The sequence below is a fragment of the Theropithecus gelada genome, chromosome 1, assembly GCF_003255815.1.
Source record: "Theropithecus gelada isolate Dixy chromosome 1, Tgel_1.0, whole genome shotgun sequence".
NCBI lineage: Eukaryota > Metazoa > Chordata > Mammalia > Primates > Cercopithecidae > Theropithecus > Theropithecus gelada.
Genome location: NC_037668.1, coordinates 192770324 through 192782987, shown reverse-complemented (window position 1 = coordinate 192782987; position 12664 = coordinate 192770324). Strand labels below are relative to the sequence as shown.

General features: G+C 37.8%; 1 pseudogene; it reads left to right on the top strand.

The window, feature by feature from the left end:
- Positions 1-12241: 12241 nt before the first annotated feature.
- Positions 12242-12366, top strand: LOC112616528 (annotated as a pseudogene).
- The last annotated feature ends 298 nt before the right edge of the window (positions 12367-12664 follow it).

The following is a 12664-nucleotide window of genomic DNA, read 5'->3' as shown; positions in this document are numbered from 1 at the left end:
AATGTAAAATGTAATTTCTAAAAGCTCTATTGAAAGTAATAATAATCAGGAAGGTCTAGGGAGCAGACAGAGGGATAGATGAAATAAGAATGGCAGAGTGCAGTCGTCCTCCCTTATCTGAGAACGATACTTTTCGAGACCCCTAATGGATGCCTGAAACCACAGATAGTTTATATAGATAAACCCTATGTATACAATGCCTGAAATTCTTTTTCCTTCTTCACAGTTTCACAGATAAGAGATTCTTTCTTACCATAGATGTTAGTAACCTCAACCTACAATTTTTTTCTTTCCTTATTAAGTTGAGAACTTTCACCTTTTCACTTAAAGGAAGCACTTTGCAGCTTCCATTTGCATAATTGGATTTCCAGCATCACTATTTTTGCATGCTTTGGGATCATTATTAAATAAAATAAAGGTTCCTTGAATACAAGCCCTGCAATACTACAATAGTTGATCTGATAACCCAGGTGGCTACTAAGTAACTAACAGGTGGGTAGCATGGACAGCACAGAGACACTGGACAAGGGGATGATTCATGTCCTGGGTGGGATGGTGAAATATTTCATCATGCCACTCAGAGCAGTGGCAATTTAAAACTTACAAATTGTTTATTTGTGCAATTTTTCATTTAACATTTTCGGGCCATGGTTGACCACTGGTAACTGAAACTACAGAAAGTTTAGATAAAAGAGGATAACCGTTTTGGGGTTGAGTAAAGAGATGACATGATTTGATTCATGTTTTAACATGATCACTGCAGCCACTTGCTGAGAGCACATTGGAAGAGCTGGCATGGGAAGAAGCAGGGAAACCAGTCAGGAGGCTATTGCAATAAGGATAATGATGCCTCCAGCATGGATGGTTGCAGGAATACTAAGAAGGGGTCAGACCGTGAGAATACTCTGAAAGCAGATGTGATAGAATTTGCTAACAGAGCAGGTGTGTGGTATGCAAGAAACAGCAAAGTCAAGAACAATCCCAATTGTCTTTTGACTTGAAGCACTGGAAAAATAGAGTTGCCCTATACTGAAATGGGGAAGATCATGAGAGGAGCAGGTTTGGGGGAAAACATTTAGGAGTTCAGTGTGGAACCTTTAAACTTCACATGTCTATCAATACTTCAAAGTAAAGATGAGTAGCAGCTAGACCCTGACGTTAAAGGAAGAGGTCAAGGTCGGGACTGTAAGTTTGGGAATCGCTAGTGTAAAGGTGCCACTTAAAGTCATGAGCTTGGATGAGCTCACCTAGGCAATGAGTGTAAATAGAAAAGTGAAGAGGACTCTGGGGCTCTCAAATGCTTAGTAATCAGAAGATTGAGGAAGCAGAGGCTACAACTGAAGGTGAGGATTGGGAAGGAAAGATTTGAAGAGAAAACAGATGGTACAAAATGATCATCTAGAAGAGTGGGAGAGTAAATAGTATAGGGAAATATAGACTATTACTGGGAAGCATAATACTTAAGATAAGTAATCATAAATTTAAAGTCAGACATTCAGCATGGTGGTACATTTTTCCCAACTATGTTGGGCTGTGAAGGAGCAAAATTATATAGAGTTGTGGTTAAAGCAAATGCATAACAAGGGAGCTAAGCCTAAAGAAAATGAAGCAAAACACAAAACTATTAGAAATACAACAGTAGCAGGGAGATTTCCCAACCAGATGTGAAAGTATATTATAAAGCTATAGTACATTTTTAATGAGGTGTCACTAGAGTCATAATCTGACCAATGCAGTGGAACCAAATTTTCAGAAATACATACCAATGGAGCAGAACTGAATTTTTGAAAATATATGTGAGAGTACTTTTGAAAGTTCATGAGAAAATGGAATAAAAATATAAAATATAAACTGTATTTCTCAACGTAAGTTACATCTAGTTTAAGCCACTTTTGTAAGTGATGGTACCAGCTGTTTAGTCCATCCTTAAAGAACTGAGATTCTAAAAATTTTCTCCCATTCTATAGGTTGCCTGTTCACTCCAATGGTAGTTTCCTTTTGCTGTGCAGAAGCTCTTTAGTTTAATTAGATCCCATTTGTCTATTTTGGCTTTTGTTGCCATTGCTTTTTTTGTTTTAGTTATGAAGTCCTTGCCCATGCCTGTGTCCTGAATGGTATTGCCTAGGTTTTCTTCTAGAGTTTTTATGGTTTTAGGTCTAATATTTAAGTCTTTAATCCATCTTGAATGAATTTTTGTACAAGGTGTAAGGAAGGGATCCAGTTTCAGCTTTCCGCATATGGCTAGCCAGTTTTCCTAGGATCATTTCTTAAATAGGGAATCCTTTCCCTATTTCTTTTATTTGTCAGGTTTGTCAAAGATCAGATGACAAAGGGCTAATATCCAGAATCTACAAAGAATTTAAACAAATTTACAAAAAAAAATCAAACAACCCCATCAAAAAGTGGGCAAAGGATATGAACAGACACTTCTCAAAAGAATACATTTATGCAGCCAACAGACATAAGAAAAAATGTTCATCATCACTGGTCATTAAAGAAATGCAAATCAAAACCACAAAGAGATACCATCTCACCCCAGTTAGAATGGTGATCATTAAAAAGTCAGGAAACAACAGGTGCTGGAGAGGATGTGGAGAAATAGGAACACTTTTACACTGTTGGTGGGAGTGTAAACTAGTTCAACCATTGTGGGAGACAGTGTGGTGATTCCTCAAGGATCTAGAACTAGAAATACTATTTGACCCAGCAATCCCATTACTGGGTATATATCCAAAGGATTATAAATCATGCTACTATAAAGGCACATGCACACGTATGTTTATTGCAGCACTATTCACAATAGTAAAGACTTGGAACCAACCCAAATGTCCATCAATGATAGACTGGATAAAGAAAATGTGGCACATATACACCATGGAATACTATGCAGCCATAAAAAAGGATGAGTTCAAGTCCTCTGTAGGGACATGGATGAAGCTGGAAACCATCATTCTGAGCAAACTATCGCAAGGATGGAAAACCAAACACCGCATGTTCTCACTCATAGGTGGGAATTGAACAATGAGATCACTTGGACACAGGGCGGAGAACATCACACACTGGGGCCTGTCGTGGGGTGGGCGGACCAGGGAGGGACAGCATTGGGGAAAATACCTAATGTAAATGACAAGTTAATGGGTGCAGCACACCAACATGGCACATGGCACATGTATACATATGTAACAAACCTGCACGTTGTGCACATGTACCCTAGAACTTCAAGTATAATAATAAAAAAAAAAGAACTGCAAGTCTGAGAATTTAACCATGTCAATGTAGTCTTCCTTTACATTATTGGCTGAAGAAAATTGCATGCCCATTAGAGAATTTTTTAAGATTAGGAAACAAAAAGAAGTCAGAAGGAGCCAAATCAGGACTGTAACCTAATCATTTCCCATCAAAATTCATGAAATTGTCCTTGTTTGGTGATAGGAAGGAGCAGGAACTTTGTCCTGGTGAAAAAGGACTCTCTAGTGAAGCGTTCCTGGTTGTTTTTCTGCAAAGTTCTGGCTACTTTCTCAAAACAGTCTTGTAATAAGCAGATGTTATTGTTCTTTGGCCTTCCAGAAAGTCAGCAATCAAAATACCCTGAGTGTCCCCGAAAAATGTTGCCACAACCTTTGCTCTTGCCCTGTATGCAAACTGGACCACTTCCACTTCTTGATAGCCATTGCTTTGATTGGGTTTTGTCTTCAGGGTCCCACTGGTAAAAGCGTGTTTCATCTCCTATTACAGTGCTTCAAAGAAATGTCTCAAGGTCTTGATCTCATTCATTTAAAATTCCCATTGAAAGCTGTGCTCTTTTCTGCGGCTCATCTGGATACAATTACTTTGGAACCCATTGAGTGAAAAGCTGCTCAGCTTTAATTTTCAGTCAGAACTGTGTAAGCGGAATCAATTAAGATAGCTGTGATGCTGGCTATTATTTCTGCTGTGAATCATCAGTCCTCCTCAATTAGGGCACAAACAAAATGAATTTTGTCCTTGCAAAGTGATGTGGATGGTCTGCCATGGTGGGGTTCATCTTCAATATCATCTTGTCCTTTCTTAAAATAAATTATCCATTTGTAAACTACTGATTTATTTGGGGCATTGTCTCTATAAATCTATCACAAAGCAAAGGTGGTTTCACCATTCTTCCACTCAAGCTTCATCATAAATTGGATGTTTGTTCTTGCTTCAATTTTAGCAGAATTTGTGTTGCTCTTGATAGGGACTTTCTTCAAACTGATGTCTTATTCTTCCGAGTGCCTCAAGTTAGATCTTGTTCAGATATTTTATCACAAATTAGTACAAGTTTATTGTGGTGCAAAAAATTTTTGAAATGGTTTTCTTTATATTCAACATTTTCTATGAATTTTCAAAGACCCTTTGTATAAGAATTCAGTATATAATATAAGTGGCATTTCTAATCAATGGGGACAGCTATTTGATAAATGTTATTGAGATAATAGTTTACCAGTTGGGAAAAAAATGTAAATGATTAGATCCTCATTTAGCACTGTACACCAAAATAAATTTCAGAGGAATTAAACATTTAAATATTTAAAATTAGACCATAAAAACCATGGAAGAAAATATTCATAGCTATGTACACAATCCTAGGATGAAGATGGACTTTCATCTGTAATATATTCACACAGAAAAAAGATCAAGATTCAAAGTAATATTAGCACTTTGAATTTTTGGATGTATGTGCATAGAATATAGTAAACTGTTAAAAGGAAATATGGCTGGATGTTTGGATAGTGGATAATTGCATTTGCTTCATTAGGCTTGACTGTATTTTGCAAACTTTCTATAAGAGATATGCATTTGGTTTAGCTTTCTATAATATTTATTATTTCTAATTACAAAAGTGAGATGTTACTTATAGCAAGTGAAATAGTGCAGAGATGTGTAAAGATAAAGTTCCTAGTAGCCTGCCCATTCACCACCCCATCTAACTCTTTCCATTCCTAGCCCATGAGGCAATCTAATTAACAGGTTGATGTCCCTGCTTCTTCATGTTCATACACACGCACGCGCACACAAACACACACACAGTGTATACACATATAGTTTCTGTATTTTTCTTTTCAAAATAGAATCATATTGTTAAACACATATTGCTCGACAATTTGCATTTGTCACTGTACAAATCAATAAAGATCGAAGTCATTTATAATAAGAATGCTTTTGATATTTCATAATTTATTCAAGCATTCTCCTTTTGAGGTCATTAAAAACAATGCAGAAAACATTTCTGAACTTTTATTCTTATATGTTGCTGTACTTATTTCTATAAAAAGGAAGTTCTAAAAGCTGGGTTGCAGAATCAAAAGGTATATGGATGCATAAATGCGAAAGATATTACCAGATTGCTTTCCAGGATTACAGTAACCACAGTAAGCAGAATTCTAAGATGTCCCCCTCTTCCCACTGTGTACACACCCTGCACAAACCCCAGAACTATGGATATGATAGATTCCCTGATTCTATTACCTTACTATAGGGACATTATCCAGGTGGATCTTACCTAACTATATAAGTCCTTCAAAAGCAGAGCATTTTCTCCAGCTGATCCCAGAAAAAGAATTCAGAGATTCAAATGTTACATAGCAATAGAAAATTGATACAGTAAGAATTCACTCTCTTGAAAGCATTGTACAAGGTAACTATATTCATTTTCTTATCAGCACAGTTAAATATGTTTTTAAATTCAGTCAATTTGATAAGTACCTAATTTTTGATATATGTTTAATAAAGAGTATCTTTATTTTGCATGTCTAAGTAAAATAAAGAAACTTTCCATACATTTTTAGCTAGATTTCCCCTGAGTTAATTGCCTGTTCACACGCAGTACTTTACTTTGACCATTTTGCTATAGCGTCATTTGTGTAACTCTTGTCAAGAGTTTAAGCAATCTCTAAGCAACAGCATAGGTACTAAGCTGACTTGTCGCCCTTTCAAAATTTAGTTGAAACTGATTTCAAAGCCCAAACTGATTTGGACTATTTTTACTCATGGCAGAGCATACAGCACAAGCTCCATGTTCTCATATGTCCCTTTGTCCCTAAATCCCATCAGGAAAGGGAACGACACTGAACAGGTCTGGGCAGATGCTGCTGACACATCCATGTCCCATCGCAGCTGAGGAACCCTAAGTTTAGGAAACTTCCCATCTTTTAAGTGGCTGCAAGCAAACCTGCCCAAACTTTGCTCCACAGAGAGAAACTATATTATCTCTTTCAGGAAACAAATCTACTGTCTGACCTGGAGAGAGATACCATCTCTAGTTCCCAAGCCTGTGTGCTATACAAACATCCTGGAAAAGACAGTCTAGAACTAAAGCTGTCATAAGATGTGTAAAAACACCAAGGTGAATTGCCTCTGAACAAATCCACCTCTCATTTCCATATTTTTATTATTACAACACTCTGCTGACCATTCAAAATAATCTGACCAACAGCAGATGAGACCACTTCTGTTCCATTTGTAAGCACTTGCAGATCTCTTATTATCAGTGTCTTCTGGGAGAGAGGGAAGTTAATGCCTGGCTTTCACACAATTATAATCCCAAGGGAAAACATGGAACTCCTGGGGAAAAAAGGTGTTTACAATGTTTAGAGTTCCCCCACCATGGGACACACATCAGTCACCAACCCAGGCTGACAGAGGCTTTGGGGTTTAATCCCAGGAATGTAAGAATGGGTTATCTGTAATTTATTAAGATAACATACCACATCATGTATCATAATAACAGCTAACACTATATGACACTATTTTAGTAGCTTAACGTATTTAGCCCTTTAAAACCTCCCAATAGTGTGGTTGGTATGAGTGCCATTATATTAAATAAGAAAAACAATAAAAGCTTCTTAACTGGTTGTCGTGAAAAAGAAATTCAATCAAATTGAAAACCGTTGCTTTAGTTAAATGAACTCTTTAAAAATGTGTAATAGATATTTCCTTAACATGAAAAAGAATATCAATATCGACAACCAACATCATACCTAAGAATGAAAAACTAAAGATAACTATGTTAAACTTATGCAAAAGAGAGACAAACAACAGAGAAGTCCGGTGACATTGTTTTATGAAACAATTCTCAATAAAGATTTACAGAAAGATTAATCCAAATTAAGCCTGTTTCTGTAACACCACTGCCCAGTGAGTGCAATTTTTCACCAGGAAGACACTCTCTAAGCTATAGGCTTCACACTCAACTATCCTCTTCCTTCTCCTCTCCACCTCTACCACACAGTTTAAGAGTGTACACAGTCGTTCCCAGTTTCCCATGATTGGGAAGGACTCAAACACTATGATGGCGGTCAACTTTCTGTCATCTTGTCCAAGGGAAAAGCACACTAAGCTGGGAGTGAATGAGCCTAACCTAAACAGCAGCAGAGAGAATGAGTAGAGAAAGGAGTCACTGAGTTGGAGGTTAGGGCCACAGGAAAGGCGCTGAAGTCTAGCCCAGTGGCATTGCTGGTTAGCTCCTGTAACCATGATTAATTTACGAGTTCAACTTTGTGGGAGTTTTCTATTTGACATTTCAAATTTGCAAGAAATTTGACTAAGTACTATTGATAAGAAAATTACCATTTGCCTGAATTTTAGAAAGGGAGATTAGAACAGGCCACTGGGCGAATCACAGGTAGAATGATGAGGAGAACTTGCCTGTGTCTGTCCTCTTTAACCCAAGAACCAGGCTCTTCAGCCATCACAGGGGGCTCAACACAGCTGCTTTATTATCTGCAGCTCAATATACATGTGATATGTAACTAACAGTAATGCTGTGATAGAATTTTCATTTCTGAGGGCAGTATTTCTCTTCCTTTCAAACAAGTACACAAAATTACACTTTCTAAAAGTGAGAAAAGCCTGAGTTCTTCAGAACAAGTCAGCCATAATAATAATGCTTCAGACGTTCCAGGTGTCTGTAAGGCCAGCAGTTAGAGTGAAACCTTCTCTTTGAACCCATTCAACCAGGGTGAAACTCTGCCAGTGGTAAAAAAGAAAGCAGCACGTGGTTTCATGGTATTCACCCTACCACCTTCCACAGTGAGGAGACAGAAACCTGTCTGGGGTGAAGACCATGGGAAAGTGTGTAGCTGTTATTATTTGTCATGAAGGTAACTATTCAAGATCTGTTCTCTTCAACCAGCTTCTGATGACTTGGCCAGGAAAATAAAGAAAGAGACCTCAACACAGCATTGACGGAAAGTGCAGTTTTTTTGTTTTTGTTTTTGTTTTTTTTTTTTTTGACACGGAGTCTCGCTCTGTCGCCCAGGCTGGAGTACAGTGGCCTGATCTCGGCTCACTGCAAGCTCCGCCTCCCGGGTTCACGCCATTCTCCTGCCTCAGCCTCCTGTGTAGCTGGGACTACAGGCGCCCGCCACCACGCCTGGCTAATTTTTTTTGTATTTTTAGTAGAGACGGGGTTTCACCATGTTTAGGCAGGATGTTCTCGATCTCGTGACCTCGTGATCCGCCCTCCTCGGCCTCCCAAAGTGCTGGGATTACAGGCGTGAGCCACCGCGCCCAGCGGAAAGTGCAGTCTTAAACTTGGAAGTCTGAGAGATTAGAGTTCTGCTGTGACCTGTGTAGCCTTTCTAACATATTGACCCCAATTTTGGGGGGATGCCCTATTTCTAGGGTGTCCTTAGAACTTTAACAGTAAGAACAAAAAAATTAGAGGAGAAGAGTGGTAAGGAGGAAGAGATACTGTCAACTCATGTGTAAGTTAGCATAAAGCTGGGACATAATAAGTACTTAATATATAATAGTAATTACCAGGTGTGACTCACAAGGGTGGCTAGTACACAGGTGGATTTGTCTCTTATTGCCATCAGTTCTGCACTAGCACTATCTCTGGGGTCACTATTAGAATCCAGGGCAATGCTAATAATGATGGACACTTACAACGTATCAGGCACATTGGATGCTAAAAGCTTTGGGTATTCATTTCATTTAATCTCACAGAAGTCCAATGAAGTAAGTATGGTTATACATTGTTCATCAATGACAAACCAGAGTCTTGGTCAGTCTAATTATAAAACTCGTGTTTTTAACCATTGTGTTTATATTGCCAAGGTTCCTACAGAAATAGCATGACAGTTAAAGGAGGGAGGATTACACTAAGGGAAGAATGACACCACGAAGAATCCCAGGGAGTGTAAAACTTTAGTGTAGGTCCAAATCCTTCTTGTGTCAGGCCTAAAATCAATAAACAATGAGATTTGCTCATCTAAGAAGAATGGTATCCAAATGCTCTCAGATCATTTACATAGGAGATCCCAAGTCTTACTGTCATTTTTCCTGGCCTTTTCTGACAACTTTTACTTCAATTCAATTTCAAGTCTTGAAATTAAAAATATACTACATTCTCCCATTTTGTGCTTCCAGAGGTCTTGTTTATCTTGTTAATTACTACATGGCCAGCACTTTGCACAGTATAGAGTAGGTGTTCAATTAATTTTTTAATGAATGAATGAATTTATATATCTCTTACACTCTCCTGATTGTTCCTTCAAAATGATGCATTTCTGGTTTTCTCCACCCTCCCTGAAACAGCCAAGAAATATTTTTTCTTCTTCTCCCAAGCCCATTCATTTCGGGTTCCAGCTGGGATGGACTACTTTAACAACATTTGTCATTGTCTCTATTAAGTAACCCTACCACCATCATTTATGCCATTCCCAGCATCAGCATGAAAAGCCTTTATATCTATGAGGCAGAGCTCAATGAAACTTTCACTGGAAAGTAAAGTCTTCAAAAAATTGCAGTTTACATCTTAACAAATCAAATATCATCTTGGAGCACAGCTAGCATATAAGTGATTATATAAATATGGAATAACCTTCTTTCCACACAAATGATGTTTCAAAATTAATTAAAGGAATGGGAGGCACAGCAAGCGGAGGGGACTTCCAGAGCATGTGTTACAGCTACCAGAAGCATTCTTGAAATAAATTGATATGATGATATGATTTAGCCAATTAATCAAGAAGGAAGATAAGGGCAGAATTCCCTGTAAGAGCCCTATAAGAATGTCAGATCAACCACAGCGGCTGCACACAAATGGGTCGAATTGCTTCTCAACAAAAATATCTTGAGGAACAACATATTTGTAATCCAAACATGTAAAATCTATAACTTTTACTAGCCCACAAGAAACACAGTAGCTGCCCTACTTGTCCAGTGAGCATATGTCCATTGTTACTGCTGGAAGATCTCATTTCTCCTGGCCACTGACTCAATTACTACTAAGTGATTTTTTTAAAGTTGGCAAGCTAGTTTCCCATAGGACATTGTAGGTCATAATCGCAACTCATATTTTGTATAAAAATGACTTAATGGTGACTAAGAGCACCCCTACATTTCAAAATCAAATGAACATCTACATTTCTCACCTTTCTGTTGATCTTTTCGTGACATTAAATGCTCTTGTTCACTTTTCTTTACGGAACTCTCTTTCTGTGGTTTAAGCCCATACTCTCACCTGGTTCTTCTAGTTCTTTGGACATTCTGAGTTCCCTTTACTTTTCCTCTCCCTAAATGTTAATTTACTCAAGTCTCTGTCGTCAGTCCTGGTTCTTATGCATGGCTTCAATTCTGTCTTTATGTTGTTAAAAACCCCAATTTAAATATGCAACCCAGATCTCACTCCCAAACTGCAGCTTCACACATCCAACTGCCTCTGGTAAGCTCCACTTGAGTGGCCAAACTCAAATATCATGGTCCAAAACTGAGCTCACCATGTCTTCATCATTATCTGCTCCTCTGTGTTTCCTAACAATAATAGAAAACGTAGCACCAACCAATTTGTATTCAAATCAGAAACTTGGCAATCATCCTAATTGCCTTCCCTTCCTTACCTACACTCCAAAAAATTAACCATGAATCTAGATAAATCCTGTCACCTAAGTATTTGTCATACCCATTCCTTCTCTCATTTCCCAGTGCTACTACCTTTTTTCAGGTTTCCCTGAGTCTCCTTTCTAACACCCTTGACATTTAGTGCAATACCAATAATGAGTAAAAACAAAACACAAATCCATAATAGTCTCACTCAACCTCATTTAATTATTCTCCATTATTTTAGAATAATTATAAAATATTTTCCATTGTCTGTGAGGCCCCTTATAAACTGCCTTCTACCAAACTGTAGCCTCATCTCTTTTCAAACTTCTTGGTCTTCTCAGAAAATGCCTCACTTTTTCAGTCTTTCCTCTGTTTTACACACAGTGCCCCACCTAGGATGTCTTTTCTCCCTTTCTCTGCATACCAAACTTCCACACATCCTTCCAAATTTAAACTAGTGATGTCCTCCCCATGTCCTCCCCATATACTCTATTCATAATGTCCGTCACTATAATCTAACCACCACTGTCTCCCACCTCTACTCTTCCTCTCTTCTTGCCTACTGTTCCCTCCAGCCCCTCAAGGGAGGCTGGATGCCATTCCTCTTTGCACCATTTTACCAATTACACTAATCATGGTTGATGTGTCTTTCTGGTTTCTCCTTTAGGTTATGAGTTCCCTGAGTTCAAGGTCTCTGTCCTTCATTTTCATGTGTTCATAATCTAACTAGTAGTTGGTAGATGATAGAGATTCAATAAATATTTGTCAAATAAATGGGTGGGGGCATGGGTGGATGAATGGATGGATGGAGAACATGAAGACAAAACACAATAATTAGTCTTAATAGTCCCTCCTCATTGAATCATTGTTGTGAGTCCTGGTAATGAATCACTACCTAACAAGAAGTTAGTTTTTATTCCTTGGATAAGGCTGAATAAACATTTGAATGTTTTCTCTCCGGCCCTCATTTTTAGCTTTCACTATAGAAGCTTGTCTGCTTCCAATACCTTATTTTAAAGTAATATAATGCAATTGATTATTTCCACTTACTATGTTAAAATCACATTCTAATTCTGTCTCACTGAGATTATGCCCAGATCTCATTGACTGGTCTTTGGGGAATTTCAAAAATCATGAGTCAGAAGTTTAAAGATTATTAATAATCTCTAAGCCTGTTAGAGATGACTCATCTCCTTCATTATACATGGATTTTATTATTTAAACTCTCAGTCAATAACCTACTTTCCAATTTGTAAGGGTACTTCTCAGTTGCTAGATTTAAGTATTACTGGTCCTTACATAATCTCAAAACTTGAAATACTGAAAAAGAGGCTTTAAAGTCAAGAGATAAAATCAGTGTTGAGTCTCAAAAAATGGGGACATATTTTTTGAGATCCCGTTGTGGTTCATAAGCGTGATAATTGGGTTTTCACACTAATACGTGAGATGTGCCTTGTTAGAACAGTTTGAGGGAGGCACATCTCACACAAAGTTCGTTGGCACATTACCCATCTGACGTGAAAGAAAAGTAACAAAAAAGAAAAGAAAAAGGAATATTTTTGCCCAGAGTGATTTTAATATATGGAAGAATTCAGATGTAGAGGATTATATTATATGTACTCTAAATGGAGAGAGCCCATGCTTAACAAACTTAGTAAAGATGTTTAGTATAGAATCCTGGCTTTTTAGTTGTTCCATGAATCTAAGCTTTAATATATTCATCCTCAAGATGAGAACAAGAACATGGGAACTAGGCAGAATGATATGTGCACTACATATTTCATTTAGATGTCATCATCAGAAAGTGAATAACCAC